This window comes from Paroedura picta, chromosome 6 (assembly GCF_049243985.1).
Source record: "Paroedura picta isolate Pp20150507F chromosome 6, Ppicta_v3.0, whole genome shotgun sequence".
Taxonomy (NCBI): Eukaryota; Metazoa; Chordata; class Lepidosauria; order Squamata; family Gekkonidae; genus Paroedura; species Paroedura picta.
This window is the reverse complement of record NC_135374.1, coordinates 71,214,481-71,228,563: the sequence shown is the minus strand read 5'-3', so window position 1 is coordinate 71,228,563 and position 14,083 is coordinate 71,214,481. Positions and strand designations below refer to the sequence as shown.

General features: G+C 40.0%; 1 protein-coding gene across 10 annotated transcripts in view; it reads left to right on the top strand.

Annotated features, from left to right (window-relative positions):
* The window catches only part of IL1RAPL1 (interleukin 1 receptor accessory protein like 1), a 937,510-nt gene that overhangs the window by 172,002 nt on the left and 751,425 nt on the right, over positions 1-14,083 (top strand). The gene's annotated exons all lie outside the window — the stretch shown is intronic.

The window sequence follows — 14,083 nt, the reverse complement described above, 5'->3', positions numbered from 1 at the left end:
TGGTGAATCTAAGACCCAAGGAGAAAAAAGTGTAATTGTCAAAAGATGTTACTAGGTTATTAACATGTATCAATAACATATTAAGTACCTTTAGCAAATGCTAGATTTATTGGTATATATACATTTTTGACAGCCAGTAGTACATGATATTTTTTCTATGTGTACAAGCAAGCCAATTAAGAAATAAGCTCAGTGAGATAAATAACATTTAATGAAAATATTGTCCTAAAACAGGTGAGAGGCTTTAATACATGTCTTGTTTTAAAGTAGTTCATTTGCTGCATTAATATGCATAATCTATAACAGTTTTCTAAGAGCCTCTTGTGGCGCAGAGTGGTAAGGCAGCAGACATGCAGTCTGAAAGCTCTGCCCGTGAGGCTGGGAGTTCAATACCAGCAGCTGGCTCAAGGTTGACTCAGCCTTCCATCCTTCCGAGGTCGGTAAAATGAGTACCCAGTTTGCTGCTGGGGGGTAAACGGTAATGACTGGGGAAGGCACTGGCAAACCACCCCGTATTGAGTCTGCCATGAAAACGCTGGAGGGCGTCACCCCAAGGGTCAGACATGATTCAGTGCTTGCACAGGGGATACCTTTACCTTTACCTTATAACAGCTTTCTACATTTGTTGTGTGTGTGCTTTATTTTGTAAAAAAAAAAAATGGTTTGGTAGCAAACATATAATTGACATGATGCTGCCCTTATTTTCCCACTGGTATAGGCTAGTAGTATTAAATTTTGTCTGCTACGGGCAATTTTGTTTAATTTGGAAAGCAGAACTGACTTAATCTCCATAACTGTAAACACAGTATAGCAAGAACCCTGGTCTACTGTGTAACTAGCATTAATCTTAAGAGATCCCATTAGCCAGGGAGTGGAAAAACGTTTATTTCCAATGCTGGAATCATTTAAGAGAAACAGAGTATCTTATGTAATGGAAAAGGAGCTGATGACAAGTCAACATGTGCTTGCAGTGCTGTTGACAAGTCCAGTGTGTGCTCATTTTTCTGGTTCTTTTTTTTTTTTTTAAGGCTATGACTGCTGATCTTGCTGCCATTTCATTAGCACCTCTTTCCCCACACTTTTTCTTTATCATGAACAGTCTTTTGCTGCATAAATGTAGTTTTCAACTCCTCTTAAAATTGATCTGTAGCCAGGATTTATTTTTAGAACAGGAAATGTTCTGGATTTTAAAAAATATGACAGCAACTGTGATAGCCCTGAAAGAAGTAACACTCTGAACTCCACCCACCTAGATCTGCCACTCAAGATTCCCTTAGGCTCCTGGTTGTATTTTAAAAAGCCTACCACCAATGCCATATTTAACTGATCTGACAAGGGAGGGGGGCTCCTTTATCTACTGTGACTGTGAACTTGGCAGGGTGCCTGGAGAAGTAGTTGAAGGAAGTTATTCGTTAAGAAAGGTATTCATTATAATTATATGTAAGACTTGTGAATTTAAAAACAGTTGTTCATATTTGTCATACATTTCTGGATTCTGCAGCATGAGAATGGATCTGTGGAGTTTTGTCATATATGTTTCCCAGTGTTTGTGAAACTATAAAATAAGATGTCAGCAGAGTTTCAATATGTAAAGAGCACTGAGCTGCTTAACAGAATAAAATGGTTTTATTTAGAAGTTAAACAACTTTGAAAAAAAGGAGAGGTAGAGTCCTTGTAACTGACTAACTGTTCTGTTATCTTCATTCTGTCTGTCCAGGAGGCAAGCAGGGGGTAAGTGTGTTCAAGGAACAGGAAGTCTATTAGGCCAAACAGGGCACAGGGGGTGATGATTTGAAAAGAAAATCTGGAAGTTCCTAATTATGCTAAATACACATTTCCTACAATGTCCCATTTTGGATATTCTCCATACACTTTTGTATCATGCACACTGCAGATCTTGCATATTCCAACATCCTATCTCAAGATATAGTATACAAAGTCCTTTAGGTTCATCTTCTTCTGGGATTCTTCTTTAAAAACCCATCTGTATCTAGCTGCTTTCTTGCCTGGAGGCAGGTCTATGAATGTCCATGTCTGGTCCTCAATCAGAACTTTAATTTTCTCTTCTGCAGTCTTCTTCTGCTTTTCAGCATGGCTATTGGACATCTTTTCTATGTCTTCCCATGTGGAAAGTTCTGCCACAATCTCTAATTTATTTAAATAAGACAGTTTTATTGGTAGTACTCCCTTATTTGCTCTAGTTGACCTTCTGCATCCCCTTTTGATACCTGGGGTTCTGGTGGTGCTTCATCTGCAAAGTTCAGGCTGCTTAGTTACACTGCTTCATGATGCTGCATTCTGTTATCATTCAATGGTGGGAATTCTTTAGTATTCACCTGTTCTGTGTTTGCAGGTATTTGTTTTTCATCAATGTAGACTGTGTTACAGATCTTTATAGTTCCAGTTCTTGGATTAAGGATCTTGTGTCCTAAAGCAGGGGTTATCAACCCCCGGTCTGCGGCCCGGTGGCGGGCCAAAAAGGCCACGGTACTGGGCCGCTGCCAGCCACGCCTGTCTTCCCCCGCTGGCAGCAAGAAGGAAGGGAAGAGGCAGGCACAACCGCTGGCATGGCGGTAACACAAATGCGCATGCTATCCTAAAGTACATCCTACAAAAATGTCTCGCTCACTTCTCAAGGTTTTTTTTTTTTGCCTTATTTCACCTTGGGGACTTTTGACCCTAACACCTTCAGGTTATTCATGCTTGGTTTGTGTCCATCACATAGTTCATATGTATATTTCTGGCACCTTTGTTGAATATCGTGTTCTGTAAATAAGTAGCAGTATCATTTCTCCCCCAATAATTTCAGGAGTGTGCATCTGCACATCTTGGTTAGGGAGAATTCTTTCTTCCTACCATGCTATTCTCTTCTGTAGCATATGGAGCAGTGAGCTGATGTTCTATTTCTTCTTTAGTCAGGTAATCCTTCATGCCACATCACACATATTCTCCTCCATTGTCTGTACAAATGCCCCATGGTTTTCTCTGTAATCTGTTGCTTATCCTTGTAACATATGTTTTGAGCTTCTCCAGTACTTGACTTGTCTTCCCTTCTCCAGTACTTTGTTTTTGTTGTTTGCATTTGAAGAAGAGGAGATGGTTGTTATATGCCACTTTTCTTCACCAGAAGGAGCCTCAAAGTAGCTTACAATCACCTTCAGCTTCCTCTCCCCATAACGCACATCCTGTGTGGTAGGTGAGGCTGAGAGCCTTGATATTACTGCTCAGTTAGAATACCTTTAACAGTGCTGTGGTCAGCCCAAAATCACCCAGCTGGCTGCAGCTGGAGGAGTGCGGAATCAAATCTGGCTTGCCCGAGTAGATGCCAGTGCTCTATCCACTATACCAAGCTGGTATTCATAGAATGCCTTTATTGATCAAACCTTTGATCCAAAGTCCTTTGTCTTGCTTTCTGGTCATCTTCCAGTTAGGGGTCTCTAACAGTGTGCTACAGTCCCATCCCTAGCAGGTGGCTGTTCATTCTCTCCTTCCAAGTTAGGTAATTGCCTTAAATAAGCCTATTCAGTAGACTATCCTCCTGAATCTACTCATGTGCACTGATGTGTGTGTATATAAAACAGTTTAAACCAGAATGATACAAATTAATAAAATATGGTACAGGCTTGCCAATGCCCACCACTTTAGTATAAATATATTAATATATATATATATGAAAATGAATAAATTATTAACTTTTGATAAGAAAAAATTATGAGAAAGATTAAAATTAAAATCAGAAACATCAAAGAAAACTTTTGGGTTGTTATACAGTGCTTGGTTGAATTCACTTAACTCAGCCTCATTTCTCATATCATAACCCTCCTGACTCCGTACTTTATATACTGTCTGGCAAAACTTGGCTACAGATTTAGTAATTTCAGGAGATTCATCAGACAATGGATTATTAACTATTACTATGCTGTTTAAGGCAATTTGCCCCAGTTTTTGCTTCACCAAAGGAGGGATGAATTTAGCCTCAGGCCTTTGCATTAAAAGGGCAGCTTCAAAAAACATGCTCGAGATCTTCCATTTGGCCAGATTTATGGGGGTATAATCTTTCAAATGAGCCTCTTGTGGCGCAGAGAGCTAAGACAGCAGACATGCAGCCATGAAAACGCTAGAGGTCGTCACCCAAAGGGTCAGACATAACTCGGTGCTTGCCGAGTCACCCCAAGGGTCAGACATAACTCGGGGATACCTTTACCTTTACCTTTAATCTTTCAAAGAAGGGGATCTTTTTGTACCTCCCAGTCAGTACCGTAGATGGTAATGCTGTGCATCTAACCAAGGTAAAAGCTCTTCTGTGGCTGTTGCTTTCCAGAGTAAATAGATATACAACAAGAGAAAGAATGTCATAAAAATGGAAGCACTAGCAAGATTGGCTTGCCGTTCAGTATCTTCAGTTCTCTGTTTTATCAAATTTCTATCTGAGTCCATGCTTATGAAGAGTAACGTGTTTGAGGAAAAGCCTAGACATTCGATCTTACAGCTAACTACCACTAAACAGCTATCTTGAAATTACAATTGTCCATTACAATTAAAGGAAATAGGCCTCTAGGGTTATGAAACAGTTTAAGCCAAAGCTGGAGAGAGGAAAGTGTCACCCTTGCCTCAACTTTCAACATTCCATTCTCCAGCCGCACCAAGTAGTTTGATACACATCTGGAGACTTGCTCTCAGGAACTTTGCTTGTCCTTGTTCAAGTGGAGTAATGCAGGTGGTTAGGGGACCCAGGAATGTACCATAAAGCAGTTGGGCTAGAGTCTTGGCTTGATAGACTTTAAGAGTGGCCACCTTTGTTCTGGAGGAACTTAAGAAGATTTTGTGCTAATCTACCAGTGTCTGCAAGATGGTTACTATGGCCAAGTTTCAAGATATTTGCCTGCAGGGCCTTTCCTAGGTATTTAAAGCTTTTCACCTATTCTATACAGTGGTTGTTTATAGATCATTTTCTTTATTTTAGAAAGGTGCCAAATGCCATTACTTTGGTCTTTTGATATACTGCAAACCTGACTAAGGCTGTCCTTAGCCCAGGTGGGGTTCTAGATAGTAATACAGCATCAAGCACATAGAGCAATAAAGGGATATGTTATTTGGGTAGATGGAAGTCTGGCCATTTATAACAATCAACCATGTTATTTATAAAAAAAATATATGAATAACAGTGGGGCCAAAATACATCCCTATCTCATTCCCCTAGTAGAATTAATGGGTGCAGTAAAATGACATTTCCTGATAAACCTAATTCTGAATGTGTTGTGATCATGCAAGGCTCTAATAAGTAAATAAAGACCTGTGTCCACTGAGGGTGCTTAAAGCTTTGCCATAGGTGAAGGTGGGAGATGGTATTGAAGGCAGTGTTAAGATTGGTGATCACAGCATACAAGAGTAGTAGACCATTTATACTACACTTTTCAACAATGTGTAGCACAGTTAAACAGTGTTCTAGTGTGGACCTTCCTTCCCTAAACACTGCCTGTTCCCCCATATTAATATTCTCCTGGTCAATCCAGATCCTAAATTTATACTCCAGGTGCCTAGCATATAGTTTACTAACCATGCTTAGTAGGCTGATGTGTCTGTAACATGCAGGATAATCTCTTCTACCTTTTTTAAAAAAGAGGGACCACGATTGCTGTTCCCTGTCTTCTGGAAAACATCTGGTCCTGTCTAAGAGCATTAAAAAGGAAGCTAAAAAGGGGACCCACCAGTTCTGATTGTGCTTTATAAATTCTGAGGAAATGGCATGGGGTCGCAATGGTCGGACACGACTTCGCACCTAACAACAACAACAACAATATATATTTAAAGAAAGCTACCCATCTTTCCAGGGGGATGAATGTATTCAGTTTAGATGAGTCTAGAGAACTTTGACTGGAATTTAATTCCCAAAAACATATTTCACAGCTTGGAAAAGGAGTCTCCATTGTTCTTTGGTAAATTCTTTTTTTCTTTTGGGTTGCCAGGACTTTAAATGCTTTCTTTTGAATAAGCAGTCATGAATAAGCACCCTGTATTTCAGGACCTAGCTATCTAACATATTTATGGTATGTGGAGATATGAGCTTTTGGGGGGGAATACACAAGCCTTCCCTTCCCCCTTTTTTAGTGGAATCTATTAACTTAGGTTCAAGTTTTTGTATACATATCTGATAAACATCCCAGCTGGTAAAGGCTAAATTATAAGCTTAAGGATCTAGGGATAGCTTTTAGGTTGCTGTTGATCTGGGATGACCATTTATCTCAGCAACCTAGCTGTTCTGAGGGCATAATAGAGGCTGGATATAAGGATTTGAAGGAGAAGTGAGCAAACTGTACAAACGGAGTCACTTGGAGAAAGAAAGGGAAATCATCCCCCTCTATAAATGGTCAAATCTGCATGTAGTCCACCGCACTGGATCTGTTGTCAGACATAAAGGTGTACTGCCCAGGATGATTTCCAGGAACTGAACCATTTAAAATATGCAACCCAAATCTATAAGCCAATTGGGGCAATAAAGAGCTGTCCGTGACCACCACAAAATCTCTGGAAAGATTGTTATAATTTGCCTCCAACACACCATTATAGAAGCCCATTTGGGAATTAAAATCACAAAGTAATAAAATCCTAGTTTCTGGAAACTCCCTAACAAGAGAGGCAATATAATTCTCAGGGTTGGACCAGTAACAGTCAGTGAATTACTTTGATGAGGAGGATGATAAGCATTTATAAGTAGTTTACTCGAGTCTTAGCAGAGGATCACTGCCATGGCAAAATTGCCTAAGCATGGTTTCTCTACACATTTGCCGTTACGGTGTGTTTCTATAAGAATGCCCAACCCCCCTTTTAATGTGCTGGGACCCTTGTCTGGGGAGGCTTCTACTTTAAAAGACTGATAACCATTCAGTTCCAAATCAGCCGAGGTCCAGGTGTCCTGGACAGCTATAATGTCAAAGTCCCAATTTCAGAATGTTTTGCTAGAGATCTGAACTATCCTGCTATATTCCAAGAAAGAAATGCTAACAAAGTTCTTGATCTTTGAGGGCTCTCTGTCCTAGATAGTCATTCGGTTGTAATCAGCTCCATTTGACCTATTGGGTCATCAAAACACACACTAATGTGTGTGTGGTAGGTGGAGCACTTGAAAATTTGAGGATTCTAAATTGGTCATTAGATTTCTTCCAATGCGGTATTTTGCGTAAATTATCATTTAAATTATGTGTCTGAGAATATATCTAAGAGTGCCAATTTATCAAACATTGTCGTTTCTTTGTAACTGTGAGTGCTATTCTGATATTATCCAGAGATATGCAAATATAATGATCACATCATAGTACTAGCTTCGAATTGTTGAAAAAATCCCATTGGTTAGATGAGTTCTTAGATAATTCAGCATAACTTTAAAAAATCCTGAGGCAGTACATCCTGTGAATTTATTCCTGGGTAGCAAACAATATCAGTATTTCATCCTAACAACCCCATTAGATTTCCTAATCAATAAAATACAGATTGGGAGTCAGATGCAGGCCACAGCATGTACATGGACATTCACATAATTTTGAACTCTGGGTTGGGGAATTTCTGTAGATTTAGGAGTGAAGTCTGAGGGGGGTAAGGTTTGGGATCTCAGTGGGTTTAATGCCATAGAATCTACTCTCCAAAGCAGCCTTTTTTATTTGAGGTGACTGATCTCTATACTCTGGCAATCAGTTGTAGTTCTGGGAGATCTCCAGGCCCTATCTGGACATTTGATGGTGGCTGAAAATGAAATTGAAGAAAAATTTCTTCAAATTTGGTATCATGGTCAATAGCAGTGGCCTGTATTCTAGAGAACCAGGTTTGATTCCCCACTCTTCCACGTACAACCATCGGGGTGACCTTTGGCTAGTCACAGTTCTCTCTGAGCTTTCTCAGGCTCACCTATCTCACAGGTTGTGGGGGAAGGAAGGGAAGGCAATTAGGTAGTTACCCAGTGGGGTACACACAAAAAATTTTTTTTTCAGAATTCTTATTCTTGGACTATCTGTTTTCCATTGCTTTTAAACCCTTTTCTTTTGACTTTTTTTACTATGCAGAGAGGCTAGTACCTATAAAACCATACTATTTACATTGTGAAATGTATTCATTAATCACTGTACTTTGTATAAAATATGCCAGTTTTTTCAAGAATTTGGTATAATTCTGCCTTGATTTGAAACAAAAAAAAATTATATTACTTAATTACATTTGTATTAAACATGACATCTTACCAACCTCCAACACCACAACCTCCAACACAACACGCACAATCAACCCCATGCCCTTACAGACTGGGCAACTCCTCCCCTTCCTTTTCCCATCGCCATGCTCTAGTGCCCGTTGTATTCTTGGATACAACAGCCTTTGCCCCTGGTTCTTTTCTAATTCGATAGAATACATGTAAAAGAATTACCAACAAATGAAAGAAAATATTATTTGATTTAATAAGACATGTTAATAATATCTTGCCCTGTCTACCAAATGTGTTTCAGATCACCCTTTTTAGACCAGTTTTTTTTCCTGTGATAAATTGAACACCTTCTTTATTTTCTTATCAGTGAAGTATACTACCATCAAATTATGATTTCATACCAATTTTCAATGATAGTTGCATTTGAATTAGTTTTTATTTTTCTGTCTGTTAAATTAATATTTTGTTAATGTCACATTTGAAGAACCTCTTGTAGCACAGAGTGGTAAGCAGCTGAAAGGCTGTCTGAAAGCTATTCCCATGAGGTTGGGAGTTCGATACCAGCAGCCGGCTCAAGGTTGACTCAGCCTTCCATCCTTCTGAGGTCGCTAAATTAGTACCCAGCTTGCTGGGGGGTAAACGGTAATGACTGGGGAAGGCACTGGCAAACCACCCCGTATTGAGACTGCCATGAAAACGCTAGAGGGCGTCACCCCAAGGGTCAGACATGACTCGGTGCTTGCACAGGGGATACCTTTACCTTTACCTTTTTAATGTCACATTAAAATCTCATTATTAATACAGGATAATGTTATGTTTTAAAAAATATATTACATTTTTGGAATCCAAAATTGAGAAATTTTCAAGATCTTTTTCTCCTTTGTCACAAAATTTGTTGAATATTTCTGTGCTGTTAGTTTGTTACATAACTGTGCTACATTTTATCTTTTATACATGTAGCACTGAATTTTCCAATACCTTGCAAAAAGGAATTGCAGAAAACATCTAAGATTTTTTATCAGTGTTATTTTTTTTGTTTATTCGGATGGGCTCAAGTGATCTCTGGAATAAATTAATTTTACAGTCTGGTCAGAAAGCCAGGTGGTGGAACCCCTCCTGACCTCTTCCAGCAGGCTTTTCCCAAGTATGAAGCAGCCACCGAAAAAGCCCAAGTCCAATTTCTGCAGAGCATATTCTAGATCATTTTTTCTCAACCAGAATTTCATGAAATGTTGGGGTGCCTTGACAGCCCTGGAAAGGTTTCCTGAATGGGTGGGAGTTAAGTTTCTATATATTTTTAAAATTTGTTAAACATTTATTCAATGATATGACCATATATGGTCAAGTGGACCTGCTATTCCCTCCCAAAAGCATATTAACTTGGAAGAAATTTCCACCGAACTTAGTGAGACTTAATTCTGAGTAAACGTGCTTTCTCCTGGATCGCAGACAGAGGGTAGCAATAGGAAAGAGCTCCTCAAGCCGTCACTAGCTTGCATATGGAGTCCCTCAGGTAGCATTTCTCTCTCCAATCCTATTCAACATCCTTATGCACCATCTTACTCAACTATTGTGGAGGTTCAGGCTGGGTTGTCATCAATATGCTGATGACACCCAGCTCTTCCTCCTGATGGACGGCCACCCTGACTCTCCCCCAGAAGCATTAGCCAGCTGCCTGAAAGCAGTGACAAAATGGCTCAAGCAGAGTCATCTGAAGCTCAACCCTTCAAAGACAGAGGTCCTTTGGCTGGGCAGAAAGAGCCCAAGTGAGAAAGCATGCCTATCCAACCTGGATGGAGTGCAGCTATCAGGGGCTCACTCTATCAGGAACCTGAGTGTGGTTTTAGATGCCTCCCTATCTATGGAAACAAAATTCATCCAAGTAGTATGGCTGGCATTCTACCACCTTCACCACACCAAACTACTAGCTCTCTACTAGGCCCCAGGACACAGTAATTTATGCAGTGGTCACCTCTAGACTAGACTCCTGTAACTTGTTTAAGCAGACCTGCCCTTAATCTTGATCTGGAAATTGCAGCTAGTCCTGAATACTGTGGCCAGGGTCCACACATATTTGGCCCATCCTGCAACAACTGCACTGGCTTCCAGTTGAATTCCAGATTAGGCTTAAGGTTCTGATAATCACCTTTAAGGCAATCCATGGTCTGGCCCCAGTGTACCTAAGGGGTTGCCTCTCTGCCTACACCCCTCAAAGAGCCTTACTCTCTGCTACTATCAACTGCCTAGTGATCCCTGGCCCCAAGGAAGCTTGCTTGTCCTCAACCAGGTCCAGAGCTTTTCCATCCTGGCCCCCACCTGGTGGAATGGACTCCGAGAGGAGATCAGAGCCCTAGTGGAGCTTTAATAGTTCTGCAGGGCCTGCACAATGGAGCTTTTCCACCAGGCTTTTGGTTGAGGTCTACCTGAATGCAATCACTTTCTATTTGCCCCTGAGTCCCCCCACCCATGAAAACCACTACCAACATATCCATCCCATGGAGCGATCAGTATGTTATTGTTAAAATGGAAGTTCTCACCATGTTTGTTCCATTATGTTATTGTTCTGTTATGACTGTATCATTATTGTTCAACTTATCATGTTATTTGTACTGTTATTTCTCCAGTTCCATGGAAACCGGTCTGAGCCTCAGGGGAGGGCAGTATGTAAATATAATAATCTGAACACAGCCCACGGCACCACGGGCACCGCGGACTAAATAAAGCTGTAAAGGCTTTGTGGGAGGAGTTAGGGCGGGCTCAGTCCGGGATGAGGAAGGGTGCCGATTGGCCCCTTCATCCAGACAGACCATCGGCCGGGCCAATCGGCAGGCGCGAAGTGCCTGCCGATTGGCCTGGCCGATTCCCGCCCTGCTAACAAGGAAGCAACTGCGAGCCGCGCGGAGCCGGCCAAAGGAGCCAAGGGAGCCACCGCCCAAGGGAGCCCCCAGCAGCCGCGCTCCGCGCGACTGCCGGGGGCTCCCATGCCTAGCGCCCGCTGAATTTTAGGTACAGCAGGCTTGATTACTAGTACATAAATAAATCTGCATTTAGGAAAGCAGTTCAAAGCCACTCTGAACCCATGGGATGTACAGAGATATAAAGAATAATAATCATGCTTCTCATTTATATTGTTCTGTGAATGTTCAGAGTACATCATATCTATATCTAGCCACTTTCTTGATGATATGGATCCATAGTAGTTGTGGTTAGAGCACTGGATCAGAGTCCAGGAGACACACATTCAAATGCCCACTCTCAGCCTAATCTACTTCACAGTATTGTTATGATGATAGAATAGAGGTGAGGAGACTGATGTAAGATGCTTTGTGTCTCTACTGGGGAGAAAGGCAGGGTAAAAATGAAGTAAACAAATAAATAAAATCCCATCCAGTATGAAGACAGCTGTGTTCATCAGACTTTTCTCCTCCCTCCATTTCCCTCCCAGCAGCCTTCTGTGTCTCTAAGGAATGGGGTCTATGAGGAATGAACCAGGGAAGTTGGGGATCTGTGCTTGAAGGGGGAATATGGCTGCTCTGTGAAAGGGAGCAGGGAGATCTCAACTTTTCTATCTCTATAGTAGCCACCCAAGCTTTGCTGCTATCTGGCAAAAAACCTTTGAGGAAAGCATGTTTGAAAAAGTTTGGAGAAAAGCAAGGGAAACCCCTAATAGGCACAAATGTGCCATTATGCTCTTGGGAAGCGAGGGGGGCACTTCTCTACAGCTTCAAACTTGGGGCAAATAATCTGTTGCGAAATACACTTGGTGAAAACTGTTTTAAAACTGTTTTCCACAGAAGAGGCTTCTACAAGCAGAAAAATAAGGATTTGAAAATAGTCTTTGAAAATAGTAATTAAAACCCCAAAAGTGTTCACTGAATGCAGGAATGTGATATTTTATTATCTGAAGTATTAAATTTATATTCTAGCACACAGTGAACTTTATAACAGTATGATTTGTAGCAAAATAAGATCTTGAAAATAAACCAAATTCTGACCCTTTTCATTTTACCAGTCTCTTTTTTCCATTTACTTTTATCCTATTCTTGCATGCTGTGATTTTCGACTAACCAGTGATATATCTTTCTCTGAGGTTCTCAAGTATCCAGTGTTCACAGTCAGAGATCTCAATGTTGTTAGCTTTTCTGTAATGCATAGGCTACATGGCATGCTGTGTTTCTAAAAGTGGAAGGTGGCCTTCACTTTGAAGGAAGTCAACTAAGGTGTAGTTACAATCACAGTTCATTTCATAGGTTCCTGTAATTGGTCTGACTAGGTCCCCAGCTATGCATTTGCCTAAAGGTGAATATTGTAATATATTGTACAATGCAGCAGCACACATAAGTTTATCTTTGTATTTCTCCTTTAATAATTTATGTGAATTTAAGATTATGGGTATTGTGCATTCCCCATGTGAAAAAATATATTAACATCATAATCACAATGGTGATATTAGAAAACCATCTACTATGCATAGGAAATAGTCCCTGTGAAATCAGATGAAATTAATTATTATTTATTGACTGCATTTATGTATTTGCACACATTTGTATTATAAAACGTTAGATATTGGAGGTTTCATATTTTCTTAGTCCTTTTATTCATCTATATACAATCCACCTTTTTCACTGAAACTCAAGTCAGATTCCATAATGTAATTGAATGCAATCAGGAGTGTGAGGAGACACCTAATAAACAATGTCAGAGTGCTAGGATTGCAGAGTTCTGAAACAGGTTTATTAAACATCACATGTTAAACAGTACAAGAAATGGTATTGCATAAGCAGAAATATTATTAGTATACTGTCACCAGTTCAATTACTTTTATCTAAACATATCCCTGAATTATTTGGAACTAGCACCATCCTAGTTGCTTTACAAAAATCCCCTCCTGAACAGTTCTGTTTCACATAATTTGTGAAAAGCCAAAAGTGTGGAATGCTTTCTCTGATAATCTATCTCTGATAATCTATTTCTTAAGATGCGGGCCACTACAGAGAATGCATATATACTAGCAGTTGTTGATCTTGCCATTTGCAGGTAGACACCTGCAGAAGGCCATGTTCAGATAAAAGAAGGCATAGGAGGAGAGATGGTTCTGCAGATACAAGGATCCATAGTACTTTATATGTGATTGTGGTGCCTTGGTTTGAACCAAGTAATGGGCAACCAATGAATTACCTAAAGATTAGGTGTAATATGCATGCCCTGCCTAGTTCCTGATAACCAAACTGTAGCATTCTGCACTTACTGAAGTTTTCAACTGATTTTGAGAGGGGCCTAGTGAATTATAGTAGCCTAATATGTTACCGTAACATAGGTCCCGGTGGGCAGATAGGGGTCTATCTTCCAAAATATGGGTCTATCTTCCAGTCTAAAAAAAAGCTGGACAGAAGGTGTTCACATAATTTGGTTCCTTAAGATATGTCAACATGAGGAGTATGAAAAAATTACTTTCATTTACTCCATGCTCAGAATCTTTCACTGCCACCGTAATTATCACTAACACGTCATAAAGTGATATTTGGGATTAATACTTAAACTGTGATGATTGCTGTAAATGGAGTAGTGTCATAAATTATAGAATTAAAAATGATTCCAAATGTTTCCTGCATTCCTTATTAAGTACACAAAAAGAAGCATAAGATATGTACTTGGATATCCCTTGATGCTAAAATTAGGATGTTGTGGTCAGATCTGTCGTGGTCAGATCTGTCATCATAGTTTCCCTGAAGTTACAAAATGTTGTCCATGTGACTGAATAGTCTGGTATCATGAATTAAAACACAATGTTTGTAAGTCAACTGGTAATCAGTAAAGCTGCAACTTTATTTTTTTAAAGGTGGGGAATTTTAATCTAGCTTGAAAAAGAATTTATATTAACATTTTATTTGTTAC